We start from the raw sequence: 23,066 nt of genomic DNA, 5'->3' as shown, positions 1-23,066 counted from the left end.
CAGGGTACATCTTGAGGGTGAAGGCCCTAAGAATTGCCTGCTGTCGTGAAGCTGTAAAATCTGCAGCGTGCTAATAAAGTGTTCCAGTGTTTTACTATACCTTCCTGCCTGAAACTGTAATCTATCAGGGGAAGGGTAAAGATGATCTCCTGCAGGGATTGTCCCCCATATCCCTGGGCACTGTCACTGTGAGTTTGAATCAGTTATTACCCCCAAAGCCTGTTCTGACCTCCACAACATCAATCCTGAAAGGCTCCCTGCAGTCCTCCTGGTCCGCCTCCATCCCTGGTTGGTCAGCCCAGCCTTATCAGGCATCTCTGAGCCCTCACTCATCGCTCGACATAGTTTCTGTATGGAAGTTGCTTGGTGTTCTCTTGGTGATTCTACAGGTTCTGACACGGCTCGTATGACTACCCCCTTTGGCTCCCGACCACGGCTCTCCTCAGACTACATATTCTCTGGCATCCTACGATCACGGCCTGGACTTCGACCCTCCTCATCTCTCCGCTCCCTGACCTCAGCAAGGCAACTTCTATTCTACTTCTACACCCGGTACCGGCAAGTATTGTCTACCTTACATACATCTGGCCTGGCAACGCTTAACACCATACTCCGGACACGCTCCCTTTGCTGCGGGTGCGTGTATACCTACTTCCCCCTTTAGCACAGGGGACAGTCTGGTCTGCGGGCAGCACCGGCGTAACAATTAACTAATGACCTCCATGCTGCCAAAGACGGAGGTCATTACACTCTGCTCATATTACTCGACCTCTCTGCAGCATTTGACACCGTGGACCACCCTCTTCTCCTTCACATTCTCCATACTCTTGGTATTCGTAACAATGCTCTATCCTGGATCTCTTCTTACCTCTCCCATCGTACTTTCAGTGTCTCTTTTGCGAACATCGCCTCCTCCTCTATTGATCTCTCTGTGGGGATACCCCAGGGCTCTGTCCTGGGACCTCTTCTCTTTTCTCTGTACACGCTTTCTCTTAGTGACCTAATCACATCTCTTGGGTTTAAATATCACCTCTATGCTGATGACACACAAATTTACCTTTCAACCCCAGATCTTACACCTGCTGTACAGACCAAAGTTTCTGAATGTCTCTCTGCGATATCATCCTGGATGGCCATCCGCTGACTTAACCTTAACATGGCAAAAACAGAGCTCCTCATACTTCCTCTGAAACTTGGCCCTACCATCTCCTTCCACATGTATGTATGTATGTATGTATGTATGTCTTTATTTATATAGCGCCATTAGTGTACATAGCGCTTCACATTAGTAATACATGTGACAATCATACAAATAACAAATAATACAAATAAGAGGTCATGGGAATAAGTGCTTCAGAGATAAAAGTAACATTTCGGAAGAGGAGTCCATGGTGGGGAGAACGTACAGAGACAGTAGGAGGGCATTCAGGTAAGTGCGTCTGCAGGGGGCCAAGCTTTATGTATTGTGTATAGTATTAGCCACAGTGTTACTCATATGCTTCTTTAAGCAAGCGTGTCTTAAGGTGGGTCTTAAAGGTGGATAGAGAGGGTGCTAGATGGGTATTGAGGGGAAGTGCATTCCAGAGGTGCCGGGCAGAAAATGAGAAAGCTTTAAGGCGGGAGAGGGCTTTAGATACAAAGGGGGTAGGGAGAAGACAGCCTTGAGTAGAACGCAAGACTCGGGATGGTGCGTAGCGAGAAATTAGGGCTGAGATATAAGTAGGAGCAGAAGAGTGTAAAGCTTTAAAAGTGAGGAGGAGAATTGAGTGCGAGATGCATGATTTCATAGGAAGCCAGGAGAGTGATTTCAGCATGGGAGACGCTGAGACAGATTTTGGAAATAGTAGAGTGATTCTGGCAGCAGCGTTTAGGATAGATTGTAGGGGAGACAGGTGAGAGGCAGGAAGGCCGGATAGCAGGAGGTTACAGTAATCGAGGTGGGAGAGAATGAGGGCTTGAGTCAGCGTTTTAGCAGTTGAGCAACAGAGGAAAGGGCGTATCTTTGTTATATTGCGGAGGAAAAAGCGACAAGTTTTAGAAATGTTTTGAATGTGAGAGAGGAGTCGAGTGTGACCCCTAGGCAGCGTGCTTGGGCTACTGGGTGAATGATGGTACTTCCAACACTAATGTGGCAGGAGGTAGTAGGGCCAGGTTTGGGAGGAAGTATAAGGAGCTCTGTTTTTGTCATGTTGGAAGTACCATCATTCACCCAGTAGCCCAAGCACGTTGCCTAGAGGCCTGACTAGCAACCTACTTACTAACCGCTAAGGTGAATAAGGGATTAGGGGACATTAGATTGTCGCTTTTTATTCTTGTGTATTTTTTGCAGCACCATAGGGCATGCACGGGGTGAGGAGGGGGACGGCCTTCATCATAGCAGCCTGGCAACGGTGAGTCCAAGATGTATTTATTTTATTTCTGCTGCTTATTGTATTTTATATGTGGACAATAGTAATTTTGCCCATTTCTGTACTGTATGTGTTAGGGTGCGGGAGGGGGGGGGGTATATTTATTTAAAAGTATTTATGTATTTTTAATGTATTTTTTGGGGGCAGAGGATTGGTACTGCAGGCAAGCGGGGACCACCCGAGGGCCCAGTCGGCCTGTAGTATAATTCCTGTGCGTTAAAAAACAATTAAGATATGCTATGTATGTTAGGTGTGTATAGGGGTTGTTGGTTGCACAGGGGGTGGGTTTGTTGTGTATTGCAATGTTTATTGGGGGCAATTTTCCCCAATAAACATGATATTGTGCCTTAACCCCTTCATTGCCTTAGCAGATAGCCGCTATGGTAATGAAGCTGATATAAAAGTATTTTTTATTAATAGTGTGCGGGAGCAGGGGGTCTCCTTAGCTGAACCGCTTTGATTTCTGGCTCTGGGACCCCCTGCTTCCTGAGTTACAGACACCGGTATGGGGCATCGGATGCCAGTGTCGCCGGCATTTTTATTGCGTCCACGTCGTGTGGCATGTAAACAATGGATGAGATACCGGCACCCCATATCTGGGCTTGTAACTCGTGAAGCAGGGGGTACCTGAGGCTGAAATCAATGTGGTTCAGCTCTGGAGACCCCCCGGACTTTACTGCATAGGCCCCATTATTGGTCTATTTTGGCGGTTAATCAGAATTTTATGAATTTTTGGTGAACCATATATCAGCGGTGCGCAAAGTGGATGGCGCGACCCCCAGAGGGGACGCAAGACTGTCTGTGGGGGGCGCGGGGTTTACAGAGGCCCCGCGCGCTTCCCGAAGGTACTTAAATTAAGTGTCGGGGGAGCTGCAGGGCCTCTGTAAACCAGATTTACCTTGGCTCCGGGGGCTTCTTAGACGCGTTGCCATGGTAACGCGGCATCAGAGGTCATGCCAACGTGACGTCATGCCACCGGAGCTGATGCCGAGGTAAGCGGGGGCCGCAGGGTACAGAGAGAGGGGAACTGCCGGCAGGGGGGGCACAGGGAAAAAAGTTTGCGCCCCCCTGCCATATATGACAGGGCATGAACTGGTAGGATGCGTAATAATGAGAAATTTGTACACCTCTTCACTAATCCAAGAATGACTTACACCCAATTAGGCCAAGTCACTAACATGTGACAAGTATGGGTCATATGAAAGCAGTAAATAACAATTCCTCTCCTGGAGCTGCTGTTGAATGCCTTTCTTATAATTATCAAAATCAAGAACAACAAGGGCACCGACCCTATCTGCTGGCTCGATTATAATTGATTTATCATTTTTAAGGGTGATTATAACAGGGACTTATCACTGTTGGAGAGAAACTGCCTCTAAATCCAGCAGTGGACTGGTTAATTGCACAGGCAATCAACCAGACGCCACCTGGCTGATTAGGACTGTTAGAAGAAGCCTGGTCTGAGTAACAGAAAGGAGATTCCGTAGCTCTTAAGGGAGCTAACACAAGGAAAATGAGAGCTGTGTTCTGAAAGCAAGACAAAAGGGGATCAGACCTCTATGCCTGGACCATCAAGCAGACACCTACCCAGACACCACTTACCTGAAGGGCCACCTGTGTTAAGGTACCGCTGAGACTTTGGGGTGATAAGTGGGTAAGGGGCTTTTCCCCCCACCTCAGCCTTGCAGAGAGGGACTGGGGAAGTACGTTAGCCCTTACACAGGGATAGGTGTTTATTGTTTGATGTATATTTTTGGTTGCTGTATGGTTTGAAGGAACAGGCAATAAAGCCTTATTTTTAATTTCACCTTAAACAGTCTTCATTGCATACCTCTGCACACATCTCTTACAATGCTCAATGCTTATTTTTAGCTTGAAAACAGGTTAGACCGCATATGTCTAAATTTACACATACTGTATTAGAATGTATATCTTATATCAAAATATGAAATATAGTCTCTGATGCTTGTTTACAGGGTGGCTTTAAGGTGCTTCGTACCTTAAAAGGGTGTAATCAGATTTATCTTTAAAAAGCTGTTTAAGCTTAACCTGCTTTTTAAACAGAATAGTATCTACCTCCAAATGAAAGGGATCAAACATTTATTTATTTATGAAATGTTTTACCAGGAAGAATACATTGAGTTACCTCTCGTTTTCAAGTATGTCCTGGGCATAGAGTTAAGACAAATAATACATGGTGTGACAGAAACCAGGGGATGGTAATAAATTCCGTATATAGGGCTCCCAGGATACTAGACAGTTTCTATCCTGTTTGGCCTGGGAGTGCAGCCTTATAATACATACACTCCATCCCACAGTTTGGCAAGCGCTGGAACTGAGGGATGAGAGTTCCAGACCAGAGTTTGTCTGCTGCCTGATTTCTGTCACCTGTCATGCTAATTAGGAATCAGGTATGAAAGACTGATTTCCTGTTTGCTCTGGTCTCCCCACAAGAGCCAGGAGGCTGGAAGGCTGCTGAACTACAGAGGGGAGAAGCCTCTTCCCCAAACAGGTTCAATCTTTCTGTTCATTTGTGTAAGACTGCAAAAGTACCTTGTTTTGTTGTTGGGAGTGGAAAAGCCACTTCCAACCCTGAGTCAGGGATATCTAAGTTAAGTTATCGCTCAGGTGAGCAGCTTTTGTTTTGATCTGTTTTCTGTTGTATGCACTGTGGCAGTCTCAGTGCCTTGGACTGAATAAACCAGGCATAGCCTGTTTAAAGGAACAGTACGTGACGCCTCATCATTTAACCTACCCTAAAAGACCGTGTTCTAAACAGTCCCGGACAAACGACGGAGCCCCGGAGTAAGCCGTTTGTCACATATGGTGGAGAATGCGGGCAGAGCACTAGGGGGTCTGCGGGTTGAAGAACTTTGAAAAAAAAAAAAAAAAAAAAAAGTTTTTTTCATCCTCTGCAAACAAGATGGAAGACGTGGTGGGTGCGCTGGTACGCAATGTCGCTGCCCAGAAAGACGTGAATGAAACCCAGCAACAGCTGTTAATAGCCCAGCAAGAAACTAATGCAAACCAGCAGCAGACGAATGCAGCCCAGCAACAGCTGCTAATAGCCCAGCAAGAGATTAATGCCAACCAGCAACAGGCGAATGCCAACCAGCAACAGGCGAATGCAAACCAGCAACAGACGAATGAAGCCCTGCAAAACGCGAATGCAAACCAGCAAGAGACAAACCGCTTGCTGAGAGAGGAGCAACAGCGGTTCGCTCAGGGCTTACAGCAGGAACTCGAGATCCTGAGGGGGACTATCAGTAACCTTCCACTGGCAGCGGCAGCCCCAGTTCCGAAAATGACCAGGGCAAGCCACTACCTTCAGAAGATGGGACCCTCGGATGATGTGGAAGCCTATCTTCTCACGTTTGAACGCACGGCACAGAGAGAGGGATGGCCAGAAGCTGAGTGGGCTGGTCTAATCGCACCCTTCCTAAACGGCGAACCCCAGAAGGCTTACTTTGATCTAGAGCCAGCCGAAGCTAACGTCTATGCAAAATTGAAGTTCGAGATCCTCGCCCGCCTCGGCGTAACCACGGCTGTTCGCGCCCAAAGGTTTCACGCATGGTCCTTCACGATGGATAAAGCCACCCGAAGCCAGATGTATGACCTCATCCACCTCGCCCGGAAGTGGCTACAACCCGAGATCAACTCAGCCAGCCACATCGTGGAACGGTTGGTCATGGACCAGTTCTTGAGGAAACTTCCCTCTGCCTTACGCCGTTGGGTCAGTCGGAGTGACCCCCACAATGCGGATGAGCTTGTGGCCCTCGTAGAAAGGTACAATGCAGCAGAAGAGCACCCGCAACCCACAGTCGTGGAGCAACCCCACTACCCGAGGTTCCAGGACTCTTCCAGAGACGGTAAAAGGGTACCGGGGTTAAGGGGCGCTGAAGAGCGGCGACCACCTTCACGCAGCACCAGCAACAGTGGTTCGCACACTAAGGGCAATAGCCAACATGGGGAGCCGGGAAAAGGCTCTAAGTGGGACACAGACTATGTACCTAAATGTGTAAATTGTCATGAGAGGGGCCACACAGCAAAAATCTGCCCACTAAATGATGAGCCCATGCAATGCAACAGCGTGGAACCTTATTCGCTGTTGTCCCAATGTATGGGCCCTAGCCCAGAGGACCCCTTGAATAACCATCTGTGGGCATTTGTAAAGGTTAATGGTAAGAGGGTTCGGGCACTTCTTGACTCTGGGAGCATGGTCACACTAGTGTCCGAATACCTCTTGCCCATTAAGAAGAAACAGGGAAACAGTTCACAAAGAGTGGCAATTTGTTGTATACATGGGGATAATCATGAATATTCCACTGTTGATGTTTTTTTTGAAACAGAGTTTGGTTCTTTAGATTTCAAGGTGGGTATTGTACCCAAACTGGCACATGATGTGTTAATAGGGACCGACTTTCCCCATTTTCTAAAAATGTGGTCCCCCGCTCAGAATAGCGCCCAGAGTTCAATAGCGGACCATAACGAAGTATTAGAAGAAACAAATCCTTTCCCTTTTTCAGAAATGGAGGTTGACGAGGGCCCAAATAAGAAGGGGAAAAGGAGGAGTGCTGTAAAATTCCCTTCCCCATCACTACTTTGGTAGGGAATACCCCAAATCAAGATGTTGAGCAGACACTTACCACCCCAGAACCGGATAAGACCCTCGCTGACCTAGAGGTCAGTCCTGGGAGTTTTAAGAAGGCCCAGTGGGAGGACCCCACATTAGCGGTAGCAAGGGGAAATATACGGGACCAGAATAGTACTCCTGGCCAACCAGATAGGTCACTTGCTTACCCCTACTTCGAGGTAGAGAACGACCTAGTATATCGGGTTGATAAAAGGAAATCAGTTACAACTAAACAATTGTTGGTACCACGGACATTCCGTAACGTAGTATTACACCTCGCACATAGTCATCCATTGGGGGGACACCTAGGGGTTGAAAAGACAAAAGAAAAGGTTCTCCGAAGCTTCTATTGGCCTGGGGTTCTGGCAGAAATTACGAATTATTGTTCCTCATGCCCAGAATGTCAGATCACCGCCCCGTTCACGGCGTACCGCAGCCCATTGGTACCCCTTCCCATAATAGAGGTACCATTTGACCGGATTGCTATGGATCTAGTAGGACCCCTAATAAAGTCTGCTAGGGGACATCAGCATATATTGGTAATATTAGATTATGCCACCCGATATCCGGAGGCAGTTCCCCTACGTAGCACCTCAGCTAAAAACATAGCAAACGAGTTAGTAGTTCTGTTTTCCCGGGTCGGGATTCCTAAAGAGATTCTATCTGACCAGGGAACACCATTTATGTCCCAAGTAACGAAAGAGCTATGTAAACTCCTAAAAATCAAGCATCTCAGAACCTCAGTCTATCATCCACAAACAGATGGTTTAGTGGAAAGGTTCAATAAAACCTTAAAGAGCATGTTACGGCGGGCGGTTGATAAAGATGGGAAAAACTGGGATTGTTTGTTACCGTACCTGTTATTTGCCATTAGGGAAGTTCCCCAATCATCCACAGGCTTCTCCCCGTTTGAACTATTGTATGGCCGACACCCAAGGGGCTTACTGGATATAGCCAAAGAGACTTGGGAACACGAGGTTACCCCTTACAGAAGTGTAATAGAGCATGTTGCCCAGATGCAGGACCGCATTGCTGCAGTCCTACCCATAGTGAGGGAACACATGGAGAAAGCTCAAGAAGCACAGAGGAATACATATAATAAGGGTGCTAGGGTCAGAATTTTTTCTCCAAGTGATAGGGTACTAGTTCTGGTTCCCACCGTGGAGAGTAAATTCCTTGCTAAATGGCATGGGCCATATGAGGTCTTGGAAAGAGTGGGAGAAGTAAATTATAAGGTAAGACAGCCAGGTAGGAGGAAACCTGAGCAAATTTACCATATAAACCTACTCAAGCCCTGGAAAGATAGAGAAGTTTTGTTAACCCTAGTACCCCCAGGTCCGTCAGAGAATCAAGAAACTGACCCAGAGGTTAGCATAGCTGAAACCCTGTCTGTTCATCAGAAACGAGAGGTTCAGAATTTAGTGAAAAGAAACAAAGAAATCTTCTCTATACGGCCAGGTAGAACTAGCGTAATTGAACATGACCTAGTCTCTGAACCGGGGGTCCGAGTTAACCTTAAACCGTACCGAATCCCGGAGGCCAAAAGAAAGGCTATAAGTTTAGAGGTTAAAAAAATGCTAAAACTAGGTGTAATTGAGGAATCCCAAAGTGGGTGGAACAGCCCTATAGTCTTAGTCCCAAAGCCAGATGGTACAACAAGGTTTTGTAATGACTACCGGAAACTAAACGCGGTGTCAAAATTTGATACTTATCCTATGCCCAGGGTAGATGAACTTGTAGAGAGACTGGGCAAAGCCCGATATCTCACAACCCTAGACCTAACAAAAGGGTACTGGCAGGTTCCCCTCAGAAAGGGCAAAAGAAAAGACAGCCTTCTCAACCCCAGACGGCCTCTTTCAGTATAAGGTGTTGCCTTTTGGCTTACATGGAGCTCCCGCCACATTCCAAAGAATGATGGATAAAATTTTAAAACCACATGCTCGGTATGCTGCCGCCTACCTGGATGATGTGGTAATCCATAGTGAAGATTGGCAATCCCACCTTCCAAAGGTCCAAGCTGTGCTTGACGCAGTCCGGTCTGCTGGACTAACTGCTAACCCCGCTAAATGCACTATTGGTCTGGAGGAGGCCAAGTATCTGGGATATTCTATTGGCAGAGGTTTACTCAAACCCCAAACACTCAAAGTGGAGGCGATACAAAATTGGCCAAGGCCAGTTACAAAAAAACAAGTAAGGACCTTTTTGGGGTTAATTGGGTACTATAGAAGGTTTATTCCCAATTTTGCAACTAAGGCAACCCCACTAACTGACCTCACAAAAGCAAGAGGACCGCTAATGGTATAGTGGTCCCCCGAAACCGAACAGGCCTTTAGAAGCCTGAAAGAAGCTCTCTGTGCCCAACCAGTGTTGGTCACACCTGACTTCTCCAAAGAGTTCGTAGTCCAAACCGACGCATCTGAGGTAGGGCTGGGGGCGGTACTCTCCCAGGAGTCTCAAGGTGAGGAGCACCCCATCCTTTATTTAAGTAGGAAACTAAATCCCCAGGAGAAAAATTACTCCATAGTAGAGAAAGAGTGTCTCGCAATAAAGTGGGCTGTAGAGACGCTCAAATACTACCTGTTGGGGAGAAAATTCCGGTTGGTCACAGATCATGCACCCCTTACCTGGATGTGTCAAAACAGGGAAAAGAATGCTAGAGTGACCAGGTGGTTCCTAAGCCTACAACCCTTTAAATTTTCTGTGGAACACAGGTCAGGGCACAAACATGGCAATGCTGACGGGTTGTCAAGGATGCACTCCCTAATATCCATGGTCGCTCATCCCTCGAGGTCTGAGCTGGGGGGGAGGATATGTGACAGAAACCAGGGGATGGTAATAAATTCCGTATATAGGGCTCCCAGGATACTAGACAGTTTCTATCCTGTTTGGCCTGGGAGTGCAGCCTTATAATAGATACACTCCATCCCACAGTTTGGCAAGCGCTGGAACTGAGGGATGAGAGTTCCAGACCAGAGTTTGTCTGCTGCCTGATTTCTGTCACCTGTCATGCTAATTAGGAATCAGGTATGAAAGACTGATTTCCTGTTTGCTCTGGTCTCCCCACAAGAGCCAGGAGGCTGGAAGGCTGCTGAACTACAGAGGGGAGAAGCCTCTTCCCCAAACAGGTTCAATCTTTCTGTTCATTTGTGTAAGACTGCAAAAGTACCTTGTTTTGTTGTTGGGAGTGGAAAAGCCACTTCCAACCCTGAGTCAGGGATATCTAAGTTAAGTTATCGCTCAGGTGAGCAGCTTTTGTTTTGATCTGTTTTCTGTTGTATGCACTGTGGCAGTCTCAGTGCCTGGGACTGAATAAACCAGGCATAGCCTGTTTAAAGGAACAGTACGTGACGCCTCATCATTTAACCTACCCTAAAAGACCATGTTCTAAACAGTCCCGGACAAACGACGGAGCCCCGGAGTAAGCCGTTTGTCACAATGGTTACAAATGCAGTTACATAAGTGAACAGGGTAAACATAACCATTATATATGTAACGGGTATTCCCCCACCCAATCGCAAATAGGGTCCCCTAGGGGAAATGCTACTCTGGTTACAAGGCATAATAGTGTGGCGCACCTGCTGGCTTACAGGACTACTGAGTCTCCCGCTTGATGGTATTATGGGGAAGGTCAGGACAGGCTTCTGGGGACATACCCAGTACGTACTCACGGGGACAGTGCCTCCATCTATTGCAGGCCCCAGGATATGGGGTGGAATCCCTGGAATAGAACGTCCCACTCAGGGATGAGAGATTCCAGTCTCACAACCGCTTCTTTATAATCAGGAACACTTTATTTCCTCTGCAGCACACTGTACAGCATACACAGTCACAGCAGTACTTCTCAGGATAACCCTGGCCGTTCACTCCCAGTCAGGGCCCTGGAAGCAGGCCTAGCTCTTCCACTACCCCCTATCAGAGTAGTGGGAAAAGTCTACCAGCCTCTCCCAGGGGGAGGGCCTCAAGCCTGCCAGGTCCCTGACAGCTCGGTTAGGTAAGACTCGGCTCCTCTCAGGGTAGGAGCAACTCACTCAATACAGGAAATGCAGATCATTAAGACAGATACAACAAGAGCCCGCCCCTGCCCCTTATTGGACACAGGCCTGACTGCACTGCTTTCTCTGCCTCACTGATCTGCAGTGAGTGGGGAGAACCCATCTTAACTCCTGGCAAACCTGCCCTTACCAGGGATTATTGCACAGAAGGAGGACAGAATAATAGCCCAAACCTACCAGGGCTATATATATACAAGACATTGCAGGCACAGTTAAAGAAGATGTATATTATAGGCGTATGTAACAGTTACAGACCAGATTAAAATGTGAGACAGCCTTAGATTTGAAAGAACTTAAACTGGTGGTGGATGTGAGAGTCTCCGGTAGGCTGTTCCAGTTTTGGGGTGCACGGTAAGAGAAGGAGGAGCGGCCGGATACTTTATTGAGCCTTGGGACCATGAACAGTCTTTTGGAGTCTGATCTCAGACGATAAGTGCTGCGTGTTGTAGGGTTGAGGAGCTTGTTCAGATAGACGAGTAGCTTGCCCAGAAAGTATTTAAAGGCAAGACCGGAAAGATGAACTTTGCGCCTAGACTCGAATGATGACCCATGTTCGACAGAGAAACCATTCATAGCTCCCAAGACCGCCTAGTTGTATTAGTGAACAAAATCATGTTCAAATAATATATATTCCAAAATGAGATGGCATAGAAGCAGCAGCGTTCAAATGCAGGTATAGTGTAGTATAAGCAGTGTGATGTATTTACAGTTGCTCCATAGAGAGGATGGTGGACCATGTTATAGGGAAATAGAGCTGGCAAGCTCAATGCTAACTGTTGGCAGGAATAACCAGGCAAGAGGAAATTTAAATAGAAAGTACCTCTGTGGTCCCGCTCGATATTACAGTCTGTTCCCGTTTGCTGGTCCCAGCGTGATGCACGCAGTAAATAATATCCAGCGCCGTCCTCTAGAGCCATCTGCAAAGAAGATTGTTGTCATCTGACCCTGCACTGCTGCTGCGGGTCCGTCCAATCAGGAAGAGAGCCAGAAACACCAGAAGGGATTGGCGGACAAAAAAGCCAAAACAGCACTCGCAACTCACTGGGTAAGGGTAGATTTAAAATGATTTAATGAAATTACATAAAAAACATACAGTATAGGAAACAAAAAAGGGGGCTATGACAGCGTGAAACGTGTGGGAGGAGAACCCCCCTTTTTTGTTTGTGTTCCCTATATGTTTTTTATGTAGTTTCATTAAATCATTTTTAATCTACCCTTACCCGGTGAGTTGCGAGTGCTGTTTTGGCTTTTTTTGGCTGTCCGCCAATCCCTTCCGGTGTTTCAAGTGATGACCAATCTAGTTCTTTGAGCATTTCGCAGTGATGTGTGTTGTAGTTGCATTGGAGAACAAATGACTACTCCTATGAAAGCACCCCAAGTCACCCTGATTCGAATGTCTGGACGAGAGAGTAAAGATTACGGTTTCTTGCTCCTTGTCGCTGGTTGTTATGCATGTTCTCTTGCGGCCATGTCTGGTGGATCTTTGACTTTTTCTTTGTCTTCGTCGAATGACCGCAAAAGGCCTCCAGTTCTCGGTTGTGCCATTTTTAATAGGTTACATGTAGCTGATTGTCACCTTGTTTAAGAAATCGGACAGGTATTTTTAGATAATTATTTAAGAAATCGGATAAGTATTTTGAGATCTTTTTCCTAAACTTTAACATTTCCATGATAAACGAATGTTTTGGAGGATATTTTCAATCTTTATCTAACGTGGATGATAAGGAAAGTGCTCTGTTTGTGGGACAGGGGTGTATGTGACATATGGATACAGATCAGCACAGTACACAGAGGCCAGTAAAGCCCTGTTAGGCACTATAGACTGTCTGGCCACACCTGGTTCCTATTCCACTGATTCTGATGTTCGAATCTCTCCTTACAGTAGTTATGCTATATGCTGTTGCTGAAAATGTATATCTAAAGACCAAGGACTGTTCAAAATTAGTGATTTAAAGCAGCAGTCCAAGCTGCTGTTATTTTTTAATTTTATTTTTTCCCTTTAATATGTGCATCAATACAATCCACACTATGATAAGTAATTGGCTAAATTGCCGATCTATCAGTTCTCCTGTGATCGACCGGCGAAGATTCGACTCAGGGTTCAGCAGAAGAGGACCAAAGATGCAAAGTTCTGTGGGGAAGATCATGTGACCAGGAAGTCACTAGATACAATTGGTGTACTGTTAGAGAGGGGGCAGGGCTCAAAAAAGGGTGTGTCAGAGCCTGTTTCAGAAGAGGAAGGGGATGTGACTTTGTAAATGGTTGCTATAGAAATAAAAATTGCTTGTTACATTATAATACATTAAAAATGTCATTTTGAGCTGATTTATAAAAAAAACCCCACACATGGGGTTGCTTGGTCCACAGCTTTAAAATTCTGTATAAGAAAGAGTTTCCTGCATTTGAAGCACATTCTTAGCGCAATAAGTTTATGTATGTATGTGACAATAGGGGTGTAACAGGGGAGTAATCCCTGTTCAAGTAATGTGCCTTTAATCTAGCAGTGTGGTGGTTAACTGCTGGTAGTCAATTAATAAACACCACCTGCCTGATCTAGATTGCTTACAAAAGCGTGTCTGTTGAGACAGGAAGTGACTCCTCCTTAGCTCTGACTGAGAGCTGAACTTTTGGAGACAGAGCAGTGTTCTTGAGTCTCACAGGAGAGACTGACCAAGAGAACACAGATCTCTGGAGCTGACCGGTCTTGAGCTTTGCACAGCATAGCTGATTGCAAGACACCAAATAAGACTTCTAAACCTGGATGCTGATTTTCTGTGCACGCACGAGTGCGGTTCCAGGAGAGCAGAGAAGCTTACTCTACAGCAGCTAACAGATAAGACTTTCATTATTAAGAGACTGCTTATATCTGCTTATTTCATGCTATATGTTTTGGGGCTGCGAGACATGCTTGACTTAGGGAGTTGTGAATTAATTACATGGTATTTTCACTAGAGATACCCCCAAGTGAATAGAAGCTTTGTTCCCCCCCCTGTGTTTGGATGATTTCCTGATGAAAAGGAAATGGCACAATAAAGCCTTATTATAATTTCACCTTATAAAAGCCTCCAATTGTGTACCTCTGTGAACGTCCGTCTACAAGGGGCAAAATAGCCAACATATTAAAGATTAAGCCCCTATCCATCTGGATGGATCTGCAGGATTTCTCTTGCAGATCCATCTTATTTGGCTCATCTGGCCCAAAAGCCTGTGTTTTACAAATGTATTACTGTTTGTGAAAACCTTTATTCAATGTATTCCTGTGTGCTTAACTGTGAAAATACATTCTGTAGATCCCTTAGTGTGGTAGGTTAGTAATACACTTATGTATACACAACTTGTGATCTACCGCTCACCTTAATATACATATAAACATTATATCTTTATATATATACTTTTCCTGCCGGTGCAAAGAGGATAGTGTGAACAGACAAAAACATACAAAAGGAGGCAGAGAATGCTCCTCAAAGATCCTCATTAGCTGCACAGAGAGCTAGGAGTAAATATCAAGGCTTGAATACCAGATATATGAGTAGTTCAGTTAGCCATAAGGTACAGGTAAGCAATCGCTCCCAGCACTGTGAGAGGACAATTGCCACTAAAAGCCATGTGGCAAAAATAATAAATCATTTAATAATATTCAAAATAACACACAACATAAAGCAGCAGGGCACCAACACGTAGCTTCTGATCCAGATTAGTATGTAATTACTAAGTCATCAACAGCCCGCAACTTCCCAATGTTAGGACTTATCTCACCCGATTACTGCCTCCTCCACGACGTCAACGCGAAGACGTCATGCCGACGTACGTTTCGCGCGTAAGGGGACCAGCGCTTTCTCAAGGTGGGAGGTGTTAATCTGGATCAGAAGCTACGTGTTGGTGCCCTGCTGCTTATAAGAACTGCGGGTTGCCTAATATTCATTATTCACGGATGTATCTGGATTAGAAGTTATATGTAGGTGCCCTGCTGTGTGAGTGATTAGGTTTGTGCAGCATTTATCTCTGACGGCTTGTGGAGCGGCATTTTGCGGCAGACTCTGTGGGATTACCCAAACAGAGTTAAAGAGACAATTGACTGTTTTTCTGCATCTGGCTGTTCACTCTAATCCCACTACATATTACAATGGTATCAACCTTACACCACAGCCTACAAATATCAGTTTACCATCCAGAATAGAGACTAACTCAGTATTAGTTATTTCATGATTGAGTTTGAATTTGTCTCGTCCTTTATAAACCACTTATGTGCTGAGAGATTTAACTCAAGATTTAGGTGGTAACTGCCCCTGACTGTTATACATTTGACTGTCACCCGTTACATTTACATTTTAATTGTTTTTAAGTTAGTTTAGAGCATGCGCTTTATGTTGTGTGTTATTTTGAATATTATTAAATGATTTATTATTTTTGCCACATGGCTTTTAGTGGCAATTGACCTCTCACAGTGCTGGGAGCGATTGCTTACCTGTACCTTATGGCTAACTGAACTACTCATATATCTGGTATTCAAACCTTGTTATTTACTCCTAGCTCTGTGTGCAGCTAATGAGGATCTTTGAGGAGGATTCTCTGCCTCCTTTTGTATGTTTTAGTAATACACGTACCCAGCCTGTGTGACAGAAAAGTAACAAATTCTAGCAACATATCATAATGACTAGTATTGAGTTGAGTTCCATAGAACAGTGGCATATGTTTCAACTTCATTTGATAATGTGAAATTGCATAGAATCTCAGCATTATGACACCTGACTGTGTATCAGAGTGAGTGAAATCCTATGGACATATACAAGTATTGCAATGGCTGGTCCAGGCTATCTTTCTGCCTCGCTGACACTAAGACCTAGTAGCTACAGGCAATGACAGGCTATCCTATGGGGTTTTTCCCCTCCTCATGCTGACTCTCTGAGTGACTGATGTGGAGGTGACACAGGAATCTGTGTGCAGCCAATAGTGGTGCAGATCCTGTGCCCTCCCCTTCTTAGACTCAGGGAGAAAGTGACCAAATTATAGGAAAGAGCTCAGCCCCTTAGAGGGGAGTGAGTGTCAGTCCAGCTTCCCCCTTCATGGGGTAAGGACCTACAAGTCTCCTCCGTTCTGGGAGAGAGACATGCTTTCAGCCGTGAAAGCATGGGTTGAGTGCAGCAAGAACTTATATAGCAAGGCCTCAAGATTGCCAGCAGGCCAGCACCATCTTGAAGCCTGGGACTAACCTTGACAACTAATGCATTCGCTGTAATGATATCAACAGTGGCTGCAACAATAAATCATCCCTTTTTTATACTTCTTGCTAAGTGGCAGTCTATTGGACAGGAGTATGGGAGTAAAGACATGTTATGGTGGTGGAGGCACTGTCACCAAGAAGCACCGTAAAGCTGTCCTGTTTCCCCATGTCATCGTGGAACTCTCAGCATCTACTGATCCAAACAGGTACCGAGCACCATAAAGACCCTGTAGCCAGGCAAAATCTCCCAAGGGATGGGGGAAGCAGCGCTACACAAATAACATACTCTAGCCACAGATCCCATTGATCCAACTTCATTCTAATGTTCCATATAGAGCAAAATCTGTGAGAGTTGACAAGTATGGCCTTGATAAATCACCTTGATAAATCACTTTGTACAATTGTGTGGCTAGATGTAATATCTTATTTTTATAGTTATCTGATTCCATACTGCATAAAAATTCTTTAAAATACTAAAACAACATGGTGTACTTTATATTAAAGACAGTTTAATAAGAACTAATGTACATTTTTTTTCTTCTATATGATACGTGCACAAACTGAACATCATTAGCTTTACCATATTTATAACCGCCAGCGAAAGTGAAAACATTTCTTCTATGTTTCGTTCCCAGTACACAGTTCTTGGTAACAATAATAAATAACATTGCACACATAGCTTCTTGCATTTTGCAGTTCTTGAAAGTACAACATTTTATACAATAGTAAATCATTCTTTTGTGTGTTCTTGATTACTTACATGTAGCCGGTATTCCCCATCCTTAGGGAGATTCACTGCTATCTGGTGTTGTGGTGCTCATCTGCAGGTTTACAGAAGGGGCCTGAGCATTGGGGATAAACAGGACAGGCTTTTACGTTTGTTCAACATCTTTCTTGGTGCAGCACCTCCATCCAGCAAGGACCTATCATGGGTAGTGGTCGTCCTTGCAGGAAAACTCTCTCTCTCTGTATCACCCCGGAATAAGTCATACTCTAGGCAAGATAAAATAATAACAGGAACTTTATTGGATAACAGCATGAACAGCTCATAACACTGGATCCTCTCCTAACCCTGGAGTAGAACACAAGGGGCTTGAGGCCTCAAGAGCCTCTCCTTTGCTCCCTTACCCCCTGGTGGGATAAGGGGTAATTTTTACCTACTCCCATAAGGGAGCAGGCACGTGGAGACCCTCTGTCGAGAGGACTCATGGAACACACCCCTCTTCACCCTGAGGTGAGAGAGAGTCCCTCAATTTAGGCTGCAGCCCTTTTTTTGGTTACCAGGGGAGCATCCCAGGTCTAAGCCCCAGTAGTGGGCGGTACCTAGGCATTGGGCCCACCACCCTGTCACTCTAGGGAGTTGTTTACTGCAGTGTGGCGGAAGATTAAGCCCAACACTGCCTGCACTGGTACCAGGATGTATATGTTAAGGAGAGGAAGTTAGTAGCTCAGGGGGCACCTGGCTACATACAGTAAGTGCAAAACATAACTACTCATGTCACTACAAACTGCACCCTGTATACATAATGATCATATGTTGCTGTCAAATAATTTTGCGCAGTATCAGTTGTAACAAAAGTATCTCCATCAGCAAATATGTAATTTGAGTCTGTTTGTCAGGGGTAAACAACATCTATGTATTTATTTAGACTTCAGGTTCCTCTTAATTAACCCTTTGGAATCCCCAAGAGAGAGCCACTACGTCAGGGCTGTTCAACCTGTGGATTAAATGCGGCCCACAAAGTCCTTTGGTCTTTCAGCTGCCTAAGCAACTGGTATGAAAATAGCAGGAGAAAAGTCCAGTTTTCCACACTAAAACTCACTTGTAAATTAGGGTAATGTAAATATAAATGGTACAGATATTATATATCAGGGCTGTCAAACTCACCCACATGGTGTCGCAAGGCCGCCGACACTGGGGGGGGGGGGAGAGGAGGGGCAGTGGAGAACTCTAGTTCTGGGCCAAAGGAAAGCTGTCTGCGGCCTTTCGACAGGAGTCCCATGCTCAGTAACTGCGGGGGCCTGGCCGGTGAGCCAGCAATGGAAGTAGTTGGCTGCCGGTCCTCCTCCTTCCCCCCCCCCCCCACCCCACTGGTGTGCTCTGGAAGAAGGGCCCAAAACCAAGGGCCAGAAGACTGTGCAGCACCGGAGGCTCCCCCATGGTAAGGTGTGAAGTTATTGTGGGGCTATTGTGGGGGAGGGGATGGTGTGGAGCTATTGTGGGGGAGGGGGTGTGGTGTGAGGCAGTGGGGCATTATGGGGAAGGGTGGTTATTGTGGAGCTATGTGGGGGATGGGACAATATGGGGCTATTGTGGTGGGTTACTTTGTGTGTGTGTGTGTTTGTGTGTGTGTGTATTGTGGAGGAGGGGGTATTGTGTGTTTGTATTGTGGGGGAGGGGAAATATTGTGTGTGTGGTTGTGCGGATTGTGAGGGAGGTTGGTATTGTATATATGTGTGCATATGGTAGGGGAGAAATAGTAAGAGGTGGGGGAGAGCGCAAGATTGAGAGAGGTGGGGGGGGGGAAGTGATGGTGAGAGAGGTGGGAGGGAAGAGAGACAGTGCCCCCACTTTCCCTCTCTGGGCCACTTACAGGGAGAGGGTAGACGGGGAGAGAGAGAAGGGATAGAGAGAGAGCGAGAAAGAAGGGATTGGGGAGAGAGCAGGGATGGGGGAGAGAGAGCACGATAGAATCAATGGGAGAGAGAAGGTATGAGGGTAGAGAGGGGGAGACAGGTGTTGGGGGGAAAGAGAGAGATATAAGGGATGTGGTAGAGAGGGGGAAAGAAAAGGGATGGGGGAGAGATAGAGTTGAGGGGATTGAGGAGGAAGGGAGAGATACCAGCAACGTTTACATATTTTTAAAAAGAACACCGCCCCCCCAAGTGTATGCGTATATTATAGTGACTGTTTATAAGAAAAAATACTGGTGCGGCCCGAGTCTTGCAGTTGGACTTAAGAATTGGTCCCCAAGCTGTGTTTGATGGACCTGATATATATGCTTGCAAAATGTTGAAATATTATAAATGTCAAGTTTTTAAATGTATCTAATAATACATTATATTATGAAAAAGTCTGTTTTTTACCTACAGTGAAGGAGTCTGTCACTTGTCACACAAAAATATATTTTGGATTATTCAATACATTTTGGACTATAAGAATAATGCAGTCTGTACCTCCCTCTTATCTTTTAATTAATAGGGCCGTTGTCAACGTAATATTATGACCTTCGGTTGTGGACCTACCATAGTATACAAAGGTTTTACAAAATTAGTTCTCTGCTCATGCGGTTCATCTTACTGTATTTAGTGTGTAGCCCATGTTCCCCCCCCCAGACACAGATCGTGCCTCTATGGTGTATTGAGGGCTGGCTACATGTGTATGGTGGTGCATACCTGCTTGGAACAGGAGGGCCTGAGTCTCCCGCATTGGTGTGGGGGGTAACAGGGCCAGGCTTCTGGGGTATATGAAAACAAACAAGCAATGGGGGAGCATGGGATTATAGAAGCATATATAAAGACGATATGATGTTGACAGTAGTTCCAAAGGTAAGGTAGGGGGTAGGATATATATACTAAGGTACTTACACGGCCATGTGTAAGCAGACACAGTAAATGGTAGCTTTCTTAAGGCGATCTTAGCCTCTTCCAGTAGTATTAGATGAAGATTGGTAGGGTAAAAGGGAAAATAAATATATATCTGTACTCACACGGCCCAGTGTGAGCAGTTGCAGAGGGTTACTTTGGGGTTAAATTTAACCCATCCACATCTGTTGGCCGCGCGATGGGGGCTGTCCTTAAAGTTCAGGTCAGCATAGGACTCAATCCCCAGTCTCAGGCGTCAGGCAGGGTCTCCCCCCAGTGTTATGTTGTGTGGGGGGGGGGGGGAACAAGTGAGGCACGATTTCAGTTGAGTGATTTATGGAAATACATTTATTATTTAAAATCAACAACGAGACTCACATACATAAAGGATGGACCCCTGGCCTCCTCACGCAGTCCAGGATCGGGTGTTAGCAGCTGTTTGCGCCAGTCCCACGTCCGGGATGCAGGAAGAGAAAACTGTCCGGCTAGGCTGCAAAGGCTGCTCTGAGATCTGGCTACGGAAGCCTCCGTGGGTCAAATTCAGCTGATGATTATGAGCTCATATGAGCCTGAGGAAGCCGATGCGTCGGCGAAACGCGTTGCTCTAATCATCAGCTGAAGGGATGGCTACTGATGCATATCAGCTGTAGGGATGGCTACATATGCTACATGCATATGGTGATGCATACCTGCTTGGAACAGGAGGGCCTGAGTCTCCCGCGTTGGTGTGGGGGATAACAGGGCCAGGCTTCTGGGGTATATGACTCCATTCTTTAGTGGTTGTGGTGCAGCGCCTCCATTCTCTGGCGAAACCTAGGGGATAGGTTGGAATCTTCCCAGAGAAAGCCCTGGTCCCAGGGCGAGCGATTCCAATCTCACACAGTCTTATATAAAACAGCAGCAAGTCTTTATTGTCCTTTAGCAATGATACAACGTACTTATGCACAGCGGCACACAGCAGTTCATATATCCACAGTGTACTCCAATTGTATACAGGGGTCTTCCCTCCTCTCCTCTCCTCCAAGTTTTACCCTAGCAGGATGGGCTGTAGGGGGCATCAATACCCCTTGAACCCACCCCAAGAGTATATCCTCTGGGTGAGGCTGGATGTTCTTCCCCTCACCCCCTGAGCAGGGTGAGGGGCATTGGACCACCTCTATAGTTCTGTCCGCTCTACTCAGAGGGGCTCTGAATATCTCTTCCAAGCACCGTTCTCACTCTAAGCATGGCTTCTCCGGTCAGACATTCCGCTCGGCTTGGTCTTACTCCAATTCAGACCAGCACTTCACTCCTCAGCTCCCAGGACATCTCTCTCTCTCTGCTCCAACCGAACTCTCAGACTGACTTCTTCTGTCACCATACAGAACTGACACTCTGCTCTCCAGATTCTGACACACCAGCCAGACACTCCAACTCCACAGACTGACACAGACACACACACAGGACAGCCCACTAAATAGATACAGCCCTGCCCCTTATGATGTCAGCAGGACCTCCTCTCTGTCTCAGGCCTGCCACAGAGTCAGGGACCTACCTCTATCACTCAAGGCAGGGCTTGGTGAAGGGGGGAAACCCATGATTACTACTGGCGCCTGCCCTTACCAGGGCTTACACCAGTAGGAGAAGGATAAGTAGCCCGCTATTTCTTACAGGGGCTAAAAGTTTAAACATAGCAAAGGCCATAGTTGAAGAGAGAAGTGTTACCTGTCAGGATGCTTTAGGCCAGGGCTCTTCAACTAGTTCTCTAAAGGGGCCAGGTCAGAAAACATTTAGGAGTAGAAGCGTCCACAAACTTATTATAATGTCATTTTAGATACGTTTTAAAACTTGAAAGTATAACATTTCAAGATCTTGCAAGCATGCATCATATCTGCACTATACATATTTATTTAGATTAACTTTGCTCCTGCTTATTTCCTACTATCTTGGGCAGCGGAGAGTCCGAGGGCCACATCAAAGCCCTTTGCAGGCAAGTTGAAGAGCCCTGCTTTAGGTAATGGGCCCCTATTTGTAAGGAATCCACACCTCAGTTTCCTGCTAACCTTGTCTTGCAGACCTGTGCAGTCCTGGAACACCCCCCCCCCCCCCTGGTATCTACAGCAGCTGTGCATGCTATTACTGCAGTCCCACCTTGGGCTCAGTGATTGGAGCAGTACTCACACACCCTTCCCCTGTGATTGGATCTCCGCCCTTTATGTGTTGGGCTTTGGCTCTGAATCAGAGCCGAGCATAGATCATCCTGGGATGTTAACTGTGTTTCTGCCACGAGCCCTGGCTTGTTCTTTCATTACGTATCGCTCTGTTTTTGTTCCAGTTTGTTGTACTCGTCCAGTTTCATCCAGGCCTGCTGCTGCTACGCCGAGTTCCTGAGTTCCTGGTTCTTAGAGACCTGCTTACTTTTGTGCTGTAACACGGGGTTACTAGTGCTGCCTGGCGGTGTGCCCATTGCGGTCAGTCTTCCCTCTCCTAGACCGGCACCATGGGTCGTGGACGCCACCCGCGCAAACCTCGTTCCCGACCTGCAGCGATTGCGCTGAAGCAAAAGGACCAGCTTGATTTCCTGTTGCCGACTCCCTGCTTGGACTACGACTACCCAGATATCTCCTACCCCGACTCTGGCTCGTCCAACGACTATGCTGTTATCTCCAGTCCTGAACCCGGCCTGTTTGACTATGAACTGCGCACTCCGGACCAGTCTGCGCAGTCTAAGGTCGGTGATTTCATAACCCAGCCTCAGCCCCGCGGTCCGGTCCCGGTTTGTGGCGAGCACAACCGTGACACTATTAAATGTGCTGTGAAGCTGTTTTTCCCAAGCTGGAGAAGATATTAGTTCCATTCATATGACTAGAGCAAAACTATTTTCTAGCACGGGGAAGATGGCTGGGTAGGTATAAACATTGTCGAAGTAATAGTGACAGAAGTTGCTGGCAATCTGGCACTATCATACAGATTTGATCTCAGTGGTGCTTTCTGTGGGATAGCGGCAGATCAGCACTATTATAATAATAATAATAATAATAATAATAATAGCATGTTCTTGTATAGTGTAGTACTTTACAGAGACATTTTGCAGGCACATGTCCCTGCCCCGTGGAGCTTACAATCTATTTTTTGGTGCCTGATTGTTGTCTGTTTCTGGGGTGGTGGCTGGATTTATGTAGGGATTT

The sequence above is a fragment of the Ascaphus truei genome, chromosome 1 (assembly GCF_040206685.1).
Source record: "Ascaphus truei isolate aAscTru1 chromosome 1, aAscTru1.hap1, whole genome shotgun sequence".
Taxonomy (NCBI): Eukaryota; Metazoa; Chordata; class Amphibia; order Anura; family Ascaphidae; genus Ascaphus; species Ascaphus truei.
The sequence above is the reverse complement of the archived record's forward strand: the minus strand, read 5'-3'. Positions refer to the sequence as shown.